The sequence below is a fragment of the Carassius carassius genome, chromosome 2 (genome assembly GCF_963082965.1).
Source record: "Carassius carassius chromosome 2, fCarCar2.1, whole genome shotgun sequence".
In the NCBI taxonomy this organism is placed as follows: domain Eukaryota; kingdom Metazoa; phylum Chordata; class Actinopteri; order Cypriniformes; family Cyprinidae; genus Carassius; species Carassius carassius.
In genome coordinates, this window is record NC_081756.1 from 6,455,131 (window position 1) to 6,473,563 (window position 18,433).

An 18,433-nucleotide genomic window follows, 5' to 3' on the forward strand; every position below is an offset into this window, starting at 1 on the left:
GCACACAAGCTACTACATTCCTTTTGTCATCTGAATGACAGTTTATTTTTTAGCACACAAAAAGCCTTTAAGTATAACTGTAAAACTGCTTTGTGTTTAAAAACTGAAATAGTATTTTCTTGTAAAACATACTCCAATAATCTTAATTTTATTTAAAAAATATAAAAAACAATTTAACAGTGTACAGAGCTTTGATCATACAACTAAGCATTTAAATATCATTTTAAGACATGTTTGAGAGGTATAGAGTGATTGGTATTTATATCATTTGAAAATAAAAACCAGTTTTATTGTTATAAAAAAATTATTGATTTACATTATAAATTATCAGAATGTCATTTTATTTTATTTTTTTTACATTTTTTGTCATTAACATTTTCTGTCAAAACTTAAATTGCGCATACCTTTATTTTGCATGTGTCATGTTGCAGTTCCTTTTAACAGAACCATTGCAGCAACACAGAAGTACTGAAAACTCTGACTCATTGAAATAAAAAATGTAGCACAAAAAAAGAGAAAATGTCAAAGGTAAACATCCTTAATGCGCTGCCGTTTAGATATTAGTATTAGAATGTTTGATATGTAATACCAAAGACAATAGATGACATTCTCAAGCACTTAATCAAGCTCTTCTAAATGTTTGCAATGAACAGCTGTGAAAACAGAAATTGGGGGAAGCAGAATCATGATTCAATTGAAAACAAATTGTTTTCTGCTGCCAAGATCTGCTCAGTTTTCCACGGAAAGCTCTTTCAAACACTAGTGGACTCCAAAGAACCACAAATCTCCAAACAGCGAAGCTTTTTGAAAAAACATTATCTCCACATGAAAAAATTAGGCACAGTAGTGAGCCTTCCCAGAAATGGCGATGTTGCAGCCTAAATTCCAGTCATTTAATGGTGTTAACCACTTCAGCACTCTGGTCATGGAGTAGAAGTAATCAGATATCTTTCCAACATTTATTTATGTGCAGGTTTCCCCATAATAACATATTGATTATGCATTGGAGGTAGTTTCTACAGTGAACAATAAAGCAGAACTAAATACCTGGTGGGCAGGGTACTGTACATACTGTACGCAGGGGGTTGTCTTAAGCTAATTTTTTACATATATTTACAAGTGGTTGAGAGATTGTGAATGATAAATTGTGTTCTGCAATTAACATGCATGCATTTTTTCCAAGTCATTCATTCAAACACAGTTATTCATTCAGGGGGACATTTTGGTCTAACAGCTGTGTGTGGGGGGGGGGGGGTTGTCAGTTTTAGTTCCAGCTTAATATGACAGTCTCTTCCTTCTTCCTAAGAACATAATATTTTCAGGAAATTACTTTATTAACATACTTTAAGGAAAATCAATTAAGCGACTGTTTAATGTCGAAAACCAACAAACAAATAAAATTAGCAGCACTATGCAGTTTTTGTTTCCATTAACATTAAAATACTAATATTAAAAATGATGGATTTTAAGTGATCTGATAATCTTGGTTTTGTGACTTACAACACAACATGTTATCTACTAGAAATAAAATATGAAATTATAAACCTAACATTTCAGTCTTTAACTCATTTTAAGAGAAGGTCAATAATGGGCATTTTAGAATATGTATTAGCTTGTTTTCCATATAAATGTTAAGATTTACAACAAAAAAAAATCTATTAGATTTTCGCATTGGTCTGAACAAAAAAGGCTGAATGAATATGTAAAATGTAAAGCTGTAATAACAGAAATGAAAGGACAAACAAAAACAACAACATGGCAGATGATTTTCCAAAAGTAAACACACATGACATTTCTCACTAGTGAGGTAATAACAGCGCTGTTTAGAGACTCTGCTGCAGCTTAATTCACACAAACCCTCTCTCTCTCTCTCTCTCTCTCTCTCTCTCTCTTTTTCATTCTCTGTGTCTCTGTCTCTCTCGTTGTCTTTCTAATAACTTCATTAATAACTGCGTTAGAATGTTATCAATGGCTCAAGCCTCCGTTACCAGCATTTGAAATGACGTTGTGAAACCAGCAAAAGAGGAATTGGATGAGATGTGGAAGAAATAATCCTACTCACAATAGCGATTTCAGTAAAAAAAACCGAACAAATCCCTATAAACATATCATATGATCGATGTTTAGAGGTGTGGTAACCGTAGTATAAGTGTAATAATTGACTCTGGGCCATTGAATTATTAGAAAAATAATGCACACCAGAGGTAGCGTCATGGCCGCATCACCACCTCGGGTGTGCATTATTTTTCTAATAATTCAATGGCCTGTCGTCAGTCAATCCTTACTTAAACGGAGGAAAGATTAAAAAAGCAAATATCATAGAAACTTTTCTGAAGACAGTCAGTTCTGCCTTATGCATTCATTGAATTAATTCATACATTCTTTCTTTTAATTTCATTGTTTTCACACAAAACAAAACCTATGCTTCATGTTGTGCTTGGTAATTTTGCTTAATGCTGAGCAGTATTTATCTCAATCTTTACCACGTACTTATAAATTAATTCTTACTAAATATGAAATTATTCAGTCAAGAGCAAATTTGAGCAGAGTGATTTTTCTTTTGTTCCTTAATATTAACAACAGACAGCAAGCTGCTCCAACTTTCAGATCAAATACACAGTTCTGACACACACATCAGATTCGTTTTAAATTAAGTTTACATTCATTTAAAACTTTTTTTTTATTATTTAGCATAGAGGGCAAATAGCAGCCCCAAGGTGACTCTCGCAAGCATCCTTCTGAAAGCTAAAATGATGAATATGTGTGCTTCTCAATCCCCTTGTCCATATACCTGTACTTGTGGCCTTTGCACGTAATCACTTACTTATATGATGTATTTCCTGTATTTGGTCCAAGAGTTCAAAAGAGCATGGAGACCACAAGTGTGTGACTTAATACTTACAGTGTTGTAAAAATGCAAGTGTTTACAGAGCTTTAATTATTATTTTTTAACTTTGAATTTTAAAATCAACTTCTGTTGAACAAAATGTTGTACAAAATAATTATCGTAAAAAATAATGAAATAATAAAATTTGATCATTCTCAACAAGTGCTGTTGTCGGTTCATGGAGCTCTCAGCACTTCCAAAGAAACCAATGGGTTTAAGAAGGATAGACGACAGCTTCACTCAAAAACTTTAAATTAATTTAGCATTTCAACACTTGCGTTAGGATGCTTTAAATTGAACAAAGCGGTTTAATAAAGGAAGTATTGATTTTGTAAACTAAAAATGTTTACTATACCAATATTTTTTAACTTTCCATTAAAGTTTTTTATATGTGAATACACGACACACTGTAAGAATCCACCCGCCGGCCCAAAAGAGTGGAATCCAGCGGCCTGTTCGAAGGTTTAATGCGTATTCGGTCTATTACCTGCACCGTACTTGAAAAAAGAGAGATAAGAAGAGATCAGAATACAACCCGAATTCCGGAAAAGTTGGGACGTTTTTTAAATTTTAATAAAATGAAAACTAAAAGACTTTCAAATCACATGAGCCAATATTTTATTCACAATAGAACATAGATAACATAGCAAATGTTTAAACTGAGAAAGTTTACAATTTTATGCACAAAATGAGCTCATTTCAATTTTGATTTCTGCTACAGGTCTCAAAATAGTTGGGACGGGGCATGTTTACCATGGTGTAGCATCTCCTTTTCTTTTCAAAACAGTTTGAAGACGTCTGGGCATTGAGGCTATGAGTTGCTGGAGTTTTGCTGTTGGAATTTGGTCCCATTCTTGCCTTATATAGATTTCCAGCTGCTGAAGAGTTCGTGGTCGTCTTTGACGTATTTTTCGTTTAATGATGCGCCAAATGTTCTCTATAGGTGAAAGATCTGGACTGCAGACAGGCCAGGTTAGCACCCGGACTCTTCTACGACGAAGCCATGCTGTTGTTATAGCTGCAGTATGTGGTTTTGCATTGTCCTGCTGAAATAAACAAGGCCTTCCCTGAAATAGACGTTGTTTGGAGGGAAGCATATGTTGCTCTAAAACCTTTATATACCTTTCAGCATTCACAGAGCCTTCCAAAACATGCAAGCTGCCCATACCGTATGCACTTATGCACCCCCATACCATCAGAGATGCTGGCTTTTGAACTGAACGCTGATAACATGCTGGAAGGTTTCCCTCCTCTGTAGCCCGGAGGACACGGCGTCCGTGATTTCCAACAAGAATGTCAATTTTGGACTCGTCTGACCATAAAACACTATTCCACTTTGAAATAGTCCATTTTAAATGAGCCTTGGCCCACAGGACACGACGGCGCTTCTGGACCATGTTCACATATGGCTTCCTTTTTGCATGATAGAGCTTTGGTTGGCATCTGCTGATGGCACGGCGGATTGTGTTTACCGACAGTGGTTTCTGAAAGTATTCCTGGGCCCATTTAGTAATGTCATTGACACAATCATGCCGATGAGTGATGCAGTGTCGTCTGAGAGCCCGAAGACCATGGGCATCCAATAAAGGTCTCCGGCCTTGTCCCTTACGCACAGAGATTTCTCCAGTTTCTCTGAATCTTTTGATGATGTTATGCACTGTAGATGATGAGATTTGCAAAGCCTTTGCAATTTGACGTTGAGGAACATTGTTTTTAAAGTTTTCCACAATTTTTGTACGCAGTCTTTCACAGATTGGAGAGCCTCTGCCCATCTTTACTTCTGAGAGACTCTGCTTCTCTAAGACAAAGCTTTTATAGCTAATCATGTTACAGACCTGATATCAATTAACTTAATTAGTCACTAGATGTTCTCACAGCTGAATCTTTTCAAAACTGCTTGCTTTTTTAGCCATTTGTTGCCCCCGTGCCAACTTTTTTGAGACCTGTAGCAGGCATTAAATTTTAAATGAGCTAATTAAGTTGATAAAAGTGTAAAATTTCTCAGTTTAAACATTTGCTACGTTATCTATGTTCTATTGTGAATAAAATATTGGCTCATGTGATTTGAAATTCCTTTAGTTTTCATTTTATTCAAATTTAAAAAACGTCCCAACTTTTCCGGAATTCGGGTTGTAAATAAAATATAACCATTTATTATTAGTCAGGAAAAATTGTATCATGCCAATTACATAATGAAACAATTAGAAACTGCATTTGTGAATCACATTGTAGCCGCATGGAAACCCTGCTCTAGTACATGGTTTACTGTAGCTATATGAAAAATAGCCAAATGTTCCACGCAGGAGAGAAACAATTTTAACATCGTTACACATGTAACGGTTATCCTAAATTAAAACAAGACACACAGTCTAAAATCCATAGCATCATAACCTTTCACCTAAGTATTTCAAAGAATACTTACTGTACAGCAAAGCAATCGTGCGTTTTAAAGAAAAAACTTAATTAGCCTATGTGCACATTTAAAAGCACAAACAACTGTACAATGTGCTCTATGGGCACAATGTGTTAAACAAAATTACATTTTTGAATAAAATGAAATGTATAGCTGAATCCAGGAAGAGACATATGATAATGCACTCCACACTATGGGCTGATCTGGTTACAGAATCACAATGACTGATTTGCAACTTTCCCTTAAACACTCTCCAGAACAAAAACAAAGAAATCAGTTATAAAAACATAAAAGACCTTTTGTTTTTTTAGGTTCCAGGGTCTACAAAAGTGTTTAATATTTCTCATAAGACAAGTGATCACTGTCAAATTGAGACCAATTCACCAATTGCACAGAGACCTTTAAAATTATACCAAACACGAAGGGGAAAAAGAACAGGTTCACAAGATACATGATATGTGGGATAAACATATTCTTAATGAATTCTGAGTGAATCCTTTTGGGGGAAAAGAGGGAGAGACAGAGAGGGTAGGAGGGAGAAGGGGGTCATAAATGAGCTAGGAGAGAGGTGTTGCTTGCTCTCTTTGGAAATTTCTTCTCCATTTAAGTTTAGTTTTGTTGCATAGCATCTGTTTTTTGTGAGTTTTTTTAGTTAATTTCATAAGGAAATAATTTCACTACTGTGCAGTCTGACTATCCATTACAAATCCCAGCAGGCACATTAAGGTTAGTACCAGCCCTTTGTCTAAAAGGTTTTGGTTATGATAATACGGTTGCATTACTGGAACCACAGGAATCAGGAATTAATGGGTTACCTTCAGGGGTTCTGATTTCTCCTGCGTTGATCCGGCTAGCCCAAGGTCTGGTCCTGGTTCCTGTGGTGAATGTTAGTACTATTTCTGTGAGTTTGCCATCAAGAGCCAGATTGGGAACATTGGTTAGGGCTGAAGGGCTGAAGAGTCTTCCACTGAAGTGGAATTACCAGGGCTTTCTGAATCTGAACAGGGATTAGTGAAGGATCTTTTAGCCCGATACAATGATGTTTTTGCAAAGAATGACGGTGATCTAGGATGTACGTCATTGATTGAACATCGTATCCCTCTTCTAGACGATACTCCAGTGCGCCAGCGCTACCGTAGACTTCACCCAAGTCAGTTTAAGGCTGTTAAAGCTCATATTAAGCAGCTGTTGGATGGCCAAGTCATTAGGAAGAGTTGTAGCCCTTATGCTTCCCCTATAGTACTGGTTAAAAAGAAGGATGGCTCTCTGCGAATGTGCGTTGACTACCGCCAACTAAACCTTAAGACTCGGAAAGATGCCTTTTCCTTACCAAGGATAGAAGAATCTTTGGATGCGTTGACTGGTGCAAAGTGGTTTTCGACACCCGACTTGGCCAGCGGCTATAATCAAATTCCGGTAGCAGAAGACGATAAGTATAAAACTGCCTTTTGCACACCTTTTGGTCTGTTTGAGTTTAACAGGATGCCATTTGGTTTGTGCAATGCACCAAGCACTTTTCAGCGATTAATGGAAAGGATTTTTGGTGATCAGAGCTTTCAATCCCTACTATTATACCTGGATGATGTGATAATTTTTTCTGCCTCCATAGATCAACGTATTCAGCGCTTGGAATTGGTGTTAAATCGTTTACGGCAACAAAATCTCAAGATTAAACTTAGCTGCTTCTTTCGTTCTGAAGTTAATTACTTGGGTCATGTTGTCTCTGCTGCAGGTGTGGGAACAAATTCTGATAAGGTGTCAACTGTGACCAATTGGAGACGACCAGACAATGTTTGAGAGCTTCGGTCATTTTTGGGATTCGCCAGTTATTACAGGTGCTTTATTAAGGGGTTTTCTGGTGTTGCTGGTCCCTTGAATCGTCTTGTAGCAGAAGTCACCTGTAATCAAAAAGGCAAGTCATCAAAGATGTGTGTGAACAAGAGCCTGACAGAAGATTGCGAGCATGCATTCCAAACATTAAAAGAGTTGTTGACAAGTGCCCCTGTCCTAGCTTATGCAGACTTCAGTAGACCGTTTGTTTTGGAAGTGGATGCAAGCCATCAAGGATTGGGAGCAGTTTTGTCACAAGACCACCAGGGCAAACTTAGGCCTATTGCCTTTGCAAGTCGAGGTCTGCATCCAGCGGAGCGAAACATGCAAAACTACAGTTCAATGAAATTAGAATTTTTAGCTTTAAAATGGGCAGTTGCTGACAAGTTTCGAGACTATTTGTTGGGACATAAGTGTATTGTTTACACCGATAATAACCCCTTAAGTCACTACCAGACATCTAAACTTGGAGCGTTGGAGCAACGCTGGGTGGGACAGCTTGCAGACTTTGATTTGGAAGTAAGGTATAAGCCAGGCCGATCCAATGGTAACGCAGATGCACTGTCCAGACAATATACAGTTTCTATGACCGTGATTTCAGTGACAACATCTATACCAGGGGCAGTGCGTCAATGTGCTAATAATCAGAAGTCTGCATTAACTGTTAAAACTATTTCTGCTCTTCCCCTTCAAACTAAAACCAGCATTCGAGAGTTGCAAAGAACTGATCCGGTGATTGGTCCATTTCTCGTGTACTGGGATCTTCAGAGACCCCGAACACGAAAGGAGAGGACTCTTGAGTCTCCAGCAGTGATTGAGCTAGTTCGTCAGTGGCAAAGGCTAAAGAAGTTGGATAGTATTTTGTATCGACGGTTTCAAGCACAAAATGGATTCAAAGAGTTCCAGCAAGTGGTATTACCTCAGTCCTTACGGGAAGACGTTTTGAGTCGCCTGCATAATAATCATGGCCATCAGGGGGTGGAGCGGACAGCTAGCTTGGTTAGAAAACGCTGTTATTGGCGTGTTAAGTTTATTGAAGACTGGTGCAAGCAGTGCCAGCCTTGTACTCTAGCGAAGGAAGTTTGACCGAAAGTTCGAAGCTTTATGGGTCATCTCATTGCAGAAAGGCCATTGGCCATTTTGGTCATTGACTTTACAGTGTTAGAACCATCATCTAATGGAACCGAAAACGTTTTGGTCATGACTGATGTCTTTTCTAAGTTTACCCAAGCAATACCAACAAAAGATCAGACCGCACAGACTGTGGCACGAGTATTAGTTGAGCATTTGTTTTATCTGTTTTGGTTGCCAAGGCAAATTCATTCCGACCAAGGTCGTTGCTTTGAGAGCAGAATTATCCAGGAATTGTGTAAAATATATGGCATTGTTAAAACTCGCACAACACCATAAAGGCCCCAAGGAAATGGTCAATGTGAGAGATTTTAATAGGACAATGCATGACTTGCTGAGGACCCTTCCCGCTTAAAAGAAGCATCATTGGCCAGATTTTCTTTCACAAGTTGTGTTTGATTATAATACTACAGAACATCAGTCTACTGGTTACTCTCCATATGTTCTTATGTTTGGAGAGGAACCGCAGTTACCAATTGATTTTATTCTGGGGCAGGATAATCTTGATCCCAGTGGAGAACCTTGGACAGTGCAACATAGAGAGAATTTGGAGCAAATTTTTAAGTGTGCGAGAGCCCGCTTGAAAGCTGCAGCAGCACAGCGTGCCCAAGCCAACAATGAAAAGGTGCGCCATGAGTTTTTGCAAGAAGGCCAGTTGGTGTATCGTAAGTCACATAAGGTCAGAGGCAGAAATAAGATCCAGGATGTGTGGGATCCTACTGTGTATAGGATTGCCCAGGGCCCAGATGGTCCAGTGTACTCCATTTGTCCAGCAGATGGGAGTGGTGAAGTTAAAAAGATACATTGGTGTGAGTTGCGTCCTGTTTGTAGTTCTGCGGATGATCCTGGGTTACCTCTCCACATGAGAGATGAATAAAATTCATATGTCGATCCCGTTCTAATTGTATCCGAACCAATGGAAGAGGTATGTTCACAAGATGAATGTTCGGAAAATCCTTTATCTGGATCAAACAGTAATCCAAGTGTCCAAGGGTTGATGGAGTTCAGGACTACACTTCCCATAAGTCTGTGGGGTAGCTTAATTACATCTGCACCTGCTATAAATAGTCACAGTAGTATAGCGTTCTTACATCTTTCTCCTCTATTGACGGTATAAACCAGTGTGCACTAAGATCAGGTAAATTGTGCTCGACCATTTTTAATAGTGATTGTTGAATTTAAATTATGAGAGCAGTTTCAGTTTGAGCAAAGACTTAGTTTTGTTGCATATGTAATTTGTGTGTTGGGTTATTTTAATTGAATTAAAGGTCGGTAAGAAGTACTTAACTTATGGGTTTTTATTATGGGGAATGTAGTGAACTATGTGGTGTAAAGAAAAGTGGTTTTATTTCGTTTCAGAATCCCGCTTGTATCACTGGTGATTGGCTTGGCAACACAGTCTTCAGAACTAATTAATGATGTGAGTGAATAATCAAATGCATTAAGAATTGAGTTGTCGTATAAACATTTTGAAGATGGTGGTTTGCATGAAGACTTGTTTTCTAGGTCTCTTAAAGGAGAGCCATCCAGTTGGTTTTAATTCCTCTTTTATAAATCCAGTTATTTTAAAGGTATTTGATTGGATTAAAGAATTTATTGATGTAATTGCTCAATTCAAGGTACTTACAATAAGCTTTTGTGTTGCAGGACTAGCACGACTATTGTTACTATATTTTATTGTGGTGAATTACCCTGTGCTTGCTTTGCATTAGGTGTATTAAGATTGTTATTTTTATTTCTTTTTTTATTGTAGTTGTCCTACTTCTTGACTTAATGGCAGCTGCAGGGTCTTCTCCATGGGTGTGACTGGCACTGGTGAGGTGGTGGGGATTTTTCTGTGGTTTCTGGTGATCCATATTTCCTTCTGAATGCTGTGATTGCTGTGCTACATTTGGGTTTGGATTTCAATTAGTGGTTGTATATATTCACACCTATAGTTATGTCCTGTTGGAGCCATGTGGCATGTCAAGTGTTATTTTCTTTCTTTGTTTAATTTGAATGAGGTTTGTCTCAGTGTTTTAGATATTTATTACTTTATGTGAAAGTTTGTATCTGTGACTTGTAATAAAACTGCTTGCATAAGCGATGAAGCTAACACTACAGTTTGTGGCCAGTTATTAGTCCCCTCTGATTTGGTGGGTTACACTCCTTTGATCCTTTAACAATTAGTTGGTGGAAAAACACGTACATTTTGGACCAATTTTGCAGCATGATTTCTTGACTGGCACAAATAGACTACTGCTTTAACAAAATAACATTTTTGTAAAAATTTTTACTATAACAATATTTTAAATTGGCCATTGAACATAGCTTTATTGCATGAATAATGGTGTTGGTGACTTGAGCCCTCCAAATGCAAACATGGCATACAACAATCCGGCAGCAATTGACAGCGCTCTGATCCAATAGCATACAGGCATTGTCAAATTGACAATACTCTATAGCCCAATGATGTTGGGGGATACAGTTGGGGCGGAAATAATATTTTAAGGTGGCCATGCCACTCTTTATTACATCCTTGCTAAATGTTGTGCCAGTCCTGCTGGTGGAGCTCTAGCTTGCCTATGCCTAGAAGCGGTATTGGCTTTACTATACAGGTATTTGCAGCAATCCAAAGGCAAAGTGGCAGGCAGGCAATAGGTCCAAACACAGATATTAGTCCAATCAGGCAGTCAAATCAGAAGGGGTAATCCAGACAATCAAAGACAAACAGGCAGACTAATACACGTGGTCGGCAAACAGTCTGACCACGTATTGGGTCGGTCAGGTCTGGCTCTATGAAACTCCTCGTTGAGAGTCTGGTCCAGAATGTCACAGGCGGCTACCCATGATCTCTCCTCAGGTCCGTATCCCTTCCAGTCCACCAGATACTAGAGATGATCCCCTCTGCGCCTCGAGTCCAACAACAGGTTAACCCTATAAACAGGGACACCTTCAATGTCCAATGGCGGTGGCAGCTCTTGAGCATTGTTGGGGCCAGGCTCCAGGTGGACTGGTTTCAGGAGGGAAACATAAAAGTAGGGAGAGATACGGTAGTTAGCAGGAAGCTCTAATTGGTAAGTGACCTCATTAATTCTTTGTAGAATTTTAAATTGCCCCTTGGGTTGAGCTTCCTGCTTGGTAGCTGCAACTTGAGATCTCATACAATGTATTATATGTTATTATTTTTGGTAAATGACTTCTCAGTCTGTATGTAAAATTGTGAAAATAAAAATCAAATCAAATCAAATCTCTGGTGGAGAGCCAGACCCATTGTCCAGGTTGATAAGGAGGATGTGGGTGGCGGCGTCGGTTAGCCTGCAGTTCCTGAGTTCTCAATGCTCTCTGCAGATGGATGCAAGCAGTGTCCCATACCCTCTTGCTGCGTTGAATCCAGTCCTCTACTGCTGGGACTGATGAGGGTTCTCCAGACCAAGGAAACGGGGGGGTGGGGGTGGGGGGGTGGTTGGAAGCCCAGGACACACTTGAAGGGGGTTATACCTGTAGATGAGTGAACCAATGAATTTTGGGCATATTCTGCCCAGGGCAGGAATTCTGACTAATGGTGTTATTCTCTACTACAGTATGTTCGGAGGTATCTGCTGATTTCTTGATTCAGACGCACCACTTGGCCATTTGTTTAAGGGTGATAACCCGAGGTGAGGCTAATGTTGATATCAAGGTGCTTACATAAGGCCCTCCAATCCTGAGAAGTGAATTGGGTGCCTCTGTCACTGACTATGTCATCAGGTAGACCATAGACTCGGACGACATGATAAAATAAGGTTTGGGAGGTCTCCATGGCTGTGGGGAGTCCAATGGTACCAGATGGCAAGATTTGGAGAAGCGGTCAGTGATGACTAGAATAGTGGTGAATCCGTTTGAAGGGGGTAGATCAGTGACAAAATCTATGGAGAGGTGAGACCAGGGACATTGGGGAATTGGTAATGGTTGTAGGAGGCCTGAGGGTAATTCCTTGGGGGTATTAGATTGAGCACAGACTTGGCATGATTTCACATGGTCGGTAACAGCTTGTGACATAGCTGGCCACCAGAACGTGCAAGGAGGCATAAACTTTGTGGTACATATTGTTTGCCAGGTGGGCATTTGGAGGGTGCTGGTTCTGATTGTTGTTCTTTCTGAATTTCCTCCATGATTTCCCAAGTTACAGCAGCTAAGACAATGGATGGTGGAAGAATGGATTCAGGATGGACATTGTCTAAACAGTATGACCTCTCCACTGACAGAGTGTCGGCCTTGCTGTTCTTACTGCCTGGCCTATAGGTTACAGTAAACTGGAAGCTGTTGAAGAACCGCGACCATCGAGCTTGGCTTGGGTTCAGGCGTTTTGCAATCTTTATGTATTCAAGGATTTTATGGTCAGTTATGATCTGGAATGGATGTGCTCCACCTTCTAGCCAGTGTCGCCATTCTTCAAGGGGGATTTCATGGAAAGAAGTTCCTTGTTTTCTTTCAGCTGCCGTTAATTTCCTGTAGAAGAATGCCGAAGAATACAGTTTGCTTGGTTGACCATGTTGTTGAGAAAGTATTGCCCCGATTCCACTATTGGATGAGTCTACCTCCACGATGAAGGGCCCATCGGGGTCTGGATGTTTCAAGATGGGTGCTGTGGTGAATCTCTCTTTCAGGGAGTTGAAAGCGTTGTTGGCTTCATCTGTCCACCTTAATTTTGTAGGTTTTAGAGAGGTCAGAGGTGACGCTATCATGCTATAGTTAAGAATGAAACGTCTTTAGAAGTTTGCAAATCCCAGAATCCGTTGGAGTTCTTTAACTGTTGAGGGTTGAGGCCATTCAGTGACCGCTTTCACTTTGGTTGTATCCATTTTCACCCCTTGATGACTTATTTGGTAGCCTAGAAATGACATTTGTTTGACATGGAATTCGCATTTCTCTGCCTTGACGTAGAGTTGATTCTCTAGTAGCCAGGAAAGGACTGTTCTGACATGAGTGATGTGTTCTGTCTCTGATTTGGTATTTATAAGAATGTCATCTATGTATGCAACAACATATTGGTTCAACAGGTCTCGAAAGATTCCATTGATGAAAGATTGAAAAATGGCAGGTGAGTTAGCCAGGCCATATGGCATTACCTGATATTCATAGTGCCCCCTGGTGGTGATAAAGGCAGTCTTCCACTCATCACCCTCTTTGATCCTGATCAGATTGTAGGCACTTCACAGATCTAGCTTGGTGTAGATGGTAGCTTCACGCAATTGTTCTAAAGCTGAGGGTACAAGAGGAAGGGGATAGTGGAATTTCACAGTTACATCATTTAATCCTCTGTAATTGATACAAAGTCTCAAAATACAATTTTACTCAAATACACAAATAAAAATTTTTTCTTGACAAAGAAAAAGCCTGCAGCTGCCGGTGAAGTTGAAGGTCAGATGAAGCCAGAATTCAGGGCCTCTTTGATGTATTCCTCCATGGCTTGACTTTCATTTCGGGATAGAGGGTAGATCTTACTCTTGGGGGGCATAGCATTAGGGAGGAGGTCGATAGCACAATCCCAAGGACGATGAGGAGGTAGTTAGGTACCTTTGACTTTGCTGAAGACCTCCATTAATCATGGTAGCATGTTGGGATTTCAACATTCTGGTTAGTTTCGGGGCTTTCCACACTGGTTGTGAGACATGGAAGGGGGCTTGCGGCAAGACAATGACTCATACCGAAATCGGGCCAATGAATGAGCTCACCATGCTGCCAGGAGATGCTTGGATCGTGAGCGCTTAGCCATGGAAATCCAAGGACGAGGTCATGCTGGGGGGAGTCCATGAGGTACAGACAAATGGATTCTTGATGAAATAGTCCCACGGTAAGTGTCAGGGTTTTCGTTTGAGTTTTTCCTTTTCCGATGGGTGTATCGGCAATTGCCTTGATCTTGATTGGTGGGGTGCATGGTTGGACAGGGATGTTATATTTTTGTTTGATGTCCTTGTTGATCAGGTTCAAGGCAGCTCAAGAATCGATTATCACTGTCAAATTAACAAAGATGTGCAGTTTTTTGGTTAACAGGAAGTGTGAAGGACTTATTGCTAAGTAATTCAAAGTGTTCAATATTTACCCTAGAGGCGGTTTGGCTCTTGTGTGGACATCCTGAGCTGCGGTGTCCTGCCTCGCTGCAGTAAAAGTACAGGCAGAACTGACGACGTCTCGCTGTCTCTTCCTCAGAAAGCCTAGAGAAGTTTAGTTGCATGGGTTCATTGCTAATAGTGGTTTCTGGGGTAGATACATTGAATGCAGGGGTTAAATGACTCCGTTGAACTCTTCTTGGACTTCTACGCTGAGGAGCTGGTCTCATAAGATTGTCAACACGTATGGCCAGGTTTACATACTGAAAAAACAACAAATAATCTCCTTTGCATGCCAACTCTATTTGTAGTTCGGGGCTGAGAGGTTGCTGAAACACGGCCTTAAGAAAGATATTTTTCCAACCGTTCTGGGCTGCAAGTGTTCAAAACTCGACTGCATAATCAGCTGCTGTGCGGTTGTTCTGGGAGAAGTGAAGTAGTTGAGTTGATATACAGTATTCTTGCCCCCAGAAGGATATTCAAACACTTCTCGCAATTGTTGAAAAATAATCCACAGAGGTTGTAATTTGTACATCTCTATCCCATACAACAGAAGCCCAGTCAATTGGTTTGCCAGTCAATAGTGTCATTACAAACTTCTCTTTTTGATGATCGAAGTATAATCTGATTTGGCGAAAAAAGCCTCTACGACATTCAGCAGATCCATCAAAATTGTCAGGAAGAGCAAGGATTACTGTGTTCAGCGAGGGTAGAGGTAGTGAGCAGATGTAGTGAGTCAGAGGTTCATTGACTGATCGGACTTGAACCAGCTGCTCTTGAAAGCCCTTTATGGCTTCTGTCTGGTAAGCTAAAGGATTTATTGAGCAGCATCAGAAACAAACAGATATCATAGACAGGCAGTGGGTAAATACCAGAAAATCACAAGGAAGGATCCAAAGGCAAAGTGGCAGGCAGGCAATAGGTCCAAACACAGATATCAGTCCAATCAGACAACCAAATCAGAAGGGATAATCCAGACAATCAAAGACAAACAGGCAGAATCATACACGTGGTCAGCAAACAGGAAAACAAGGAAAACACTCAGTAAGGCAGTGACACTGGCGATACTATGCAAAGCATGGATGTAGCTTCTCTGGCTAAATAGTCACCAAACAGGAAGTCAAGGTAGAAGCAGCAGAGGGAGCAGATCTCAGTCAGTTTTCAGGGGATGGCTCCCTCTGCTGGCGTGGCGTTACAGAAAGATCCATTCAGCATTGGGTGAGTGACTTTTCTGGAATAAGAAAAGGTGAGGATGTCATAGCCAATTTTACATGTTGAATAAAATAGTGTTAAAAAGTTAAAATAGTGCAAACTTCAGATTTGCCTTCAGTTAAAAGAACACTGACAATGGGAAAAATAGCATCTTCAGTCAGTTTTAATAGTTAATTGGTTGTTTTTTTATCACTTAGCTTGTCAAATGTGTTTAATTCATTACTGCATGTTAGGGCTGGGTGATATGAGAATACACATCGTGGCGATGATATAAAGTGTGAATCAATTGAAATCAAGTACATACATAGGCCTCTTGTGGTCAGCAAATATATCAGTGCAGCTTTTAGTAGGCAGGAATAATTGGAATGTTGGAGTGGAAAAGGAAGTGATGTGCTTGGTGCAGCTGCACTTATTATAAGTATACAGTATATGTGTATGTGTCCTCTATACTTCTATATGGGTTAATACTCCTTGACAAGTTCTGTTGCTACTTTCTTATTACATTTCTTCAAAACATATTGATCATTTAATGATTGTTGTAACACTAAAATCTTTGTTTTCAACTTCCAAATAGGTGTCCAGTGATTGAAAAATAAATATTTGATTGCTGAATATTGTACCCTAATTAAAGTAGGTGATTATTAGGATCATGCATATGTCAGATTTATCGAATGAAAGGCTGTTGCTATCAAACGGTGAAGGGATTTATCAAACAGGCCAATTGATGGAAGGTTTTCAAAGAAATTAATGCTCCCTTGTACAAGCATTTTTGATTATTTATAAAATAAAATTAAAAATACAGTAGTTTATACCTGGCGTGGCTGCTTTTTTTAGCAGTTTATTGGGATGCACTTAAAATGAAGGTAGTTTGTATATTATTTTAAAATACATTTGGATTTTAGGAATAAATTATGGGTAAGGTTAGGTTTAGGGCCAGGGATTGGGTTAAGTTTATATTTTTAGACAATAATGTTGATCCAGGATCATCAAAAGATGTGAGTAAAGATGTTGATCCAGGAACATGTCTTACTTGGCAAAATCACGGCGACCCATCAACGACACCTGTTCCCAATCACAACAGATCCAATCGCTGGAGTATACTGATCACCTGCACCTTTGTTCCGTCACTGTCATTCTGTTGCACTGCGGAGCTCTTGCACAAAAACAAATTCCTTGTATGTGTAAACATACCTGGCAATAAAGCTCATTCTGATTCTCTTGCTACACTAACCTGTGTCTATTTTTACCTCCAGATACTCTGACGATCCTCTTGTGGTTTCCCTCGTCGTCTCCTGGATACCAACTCCATACTCTGAAGCCACGATCTATATCTACTATCAGGAATTCCCTATGGACTGTTGCCACTGCCATTATTCTCACCTGCCATTCACTCTGAATTCAGACCATTCAATAAACCTTGTTATTTTACTAGCCTCCCGTCTCTACCCTGGTTTGTGACCAATATGTATTTTTTATAAAAATATTAAGGGAACACTTTCCCCACTCCTCATTGTATTGCAAATTATTTTATCTGTCTAAATTCACATATCACTAGTTCGCTCTAATTTCATTTAAATAGTAGTTTTTTTTAATCTGTCCAAAACAAGAGCCAGTTTTGTAAACTGATTTATCAAACTAGGAGGGAGAAAATTATTATTAATAAAAAAATTTTTTAAAGTACTGTAAAGGAAATATTGTGTGAAGATCACTTTTTATTCTGCAACTAAATGGAAATATTTATATATAAAAAGTCATGATGCCTCTCCAGTAGTCTCACATAGCCAGACCTGCAGACTGACGGCTGAAGTTCTGGAATTCAAGGCAGCTTTCATTGGACAAGGCTTGCCCAAGAGGCCCTTTGACCGACCTGTAAAACAGCCAATCACAGTTCATTTAGTTCAGCAGCATGTTTCGAGGTACCGAAATGTCACCACAATAACAGACCAGTATGTAAAACTCCCAGATGTATTTTTGATGGGGAAGTCGTGGCCTAATGGTTAGAGAGTCGGACTCCCAATCGAAAGGTTGTGAGTTCGAGTCCCGGGACGGCAGGAATTGTGGGTGGGGGGAGTGCATGTACAGTTCTCTCTCCACCCTCAATACCACGACTTAGGTGCCCTTGAGCAAGGCATCGAACCCCCAACTGCTCCCCGGGCGCCGCAGCATAAATGGCTGCCCACTGCTCCGGGTGTGTGCTCACAGTGTGTGTGTTCACTGCTCTGTGTGTGTGCATTTCGGATGGGTTAAATGCAGAGCACAAATTCTGAGTATGGGTCACCATACTTGGCTGAATGTCACTTCACTTCACTTAAGGGTTCTGTGCCGCAGACTTTAAATAGTTTACATACTTTTGAAAATTCAGTGTCATCACAGTTGTGAACTCAACGGCTTTCTTTTTTTGTGAAGAGGTTTGATGGCACGACTTCATCGTTTCCAGGCAGAAAATTAAAGTATGCGACACATGTCTCGTGGAAATCCTGTAGAATTCATCCAATTCGATGACTCCTGAAGTGTTTCCACTTTTGTGTGTTGTATGCATCAGATGTTCAGTCAACGGTCCGTGGGCATGACGTCTTCAGCTGACACTACTTCTCCGGCAGACCACATGCATACACGCACCTCTAATGAGTACTAAGATATGTAAACAGCAGTTTCCTCATCTTCCCACTGCAACATTTTGTATAGTGATACTATGAATACTAGGCACAAACCACAGGCTTGCCTTTACTTGCTTTGTGTTGTTGGAAGAACTCCAGACTGAAAGAACGGAAAGACCGCGATGACGAATCAAGGCATCTGGGCTTGTGAGATCAGATGAAATATGACAGTGAGAACTACGTCACTACAATTACACACTGTGTCTACAAAACTAATTTAAACACAGTGGAG

At 39.8% G+C, this 18,433-nt stretch overlaps 1 protein-coding gene across 1 annotated transcript in view; it reads right to left on the reverse strand.

Annotated features, from left to right (window-relative positions):
* The window catches only part of LOC132096107 (aerolysin-like protein), a 254,098-nt gene that overhangs the window by 186,051 nt on the left and 49,614 nt on the right, over positions 1 to 18,433 (reverse strand).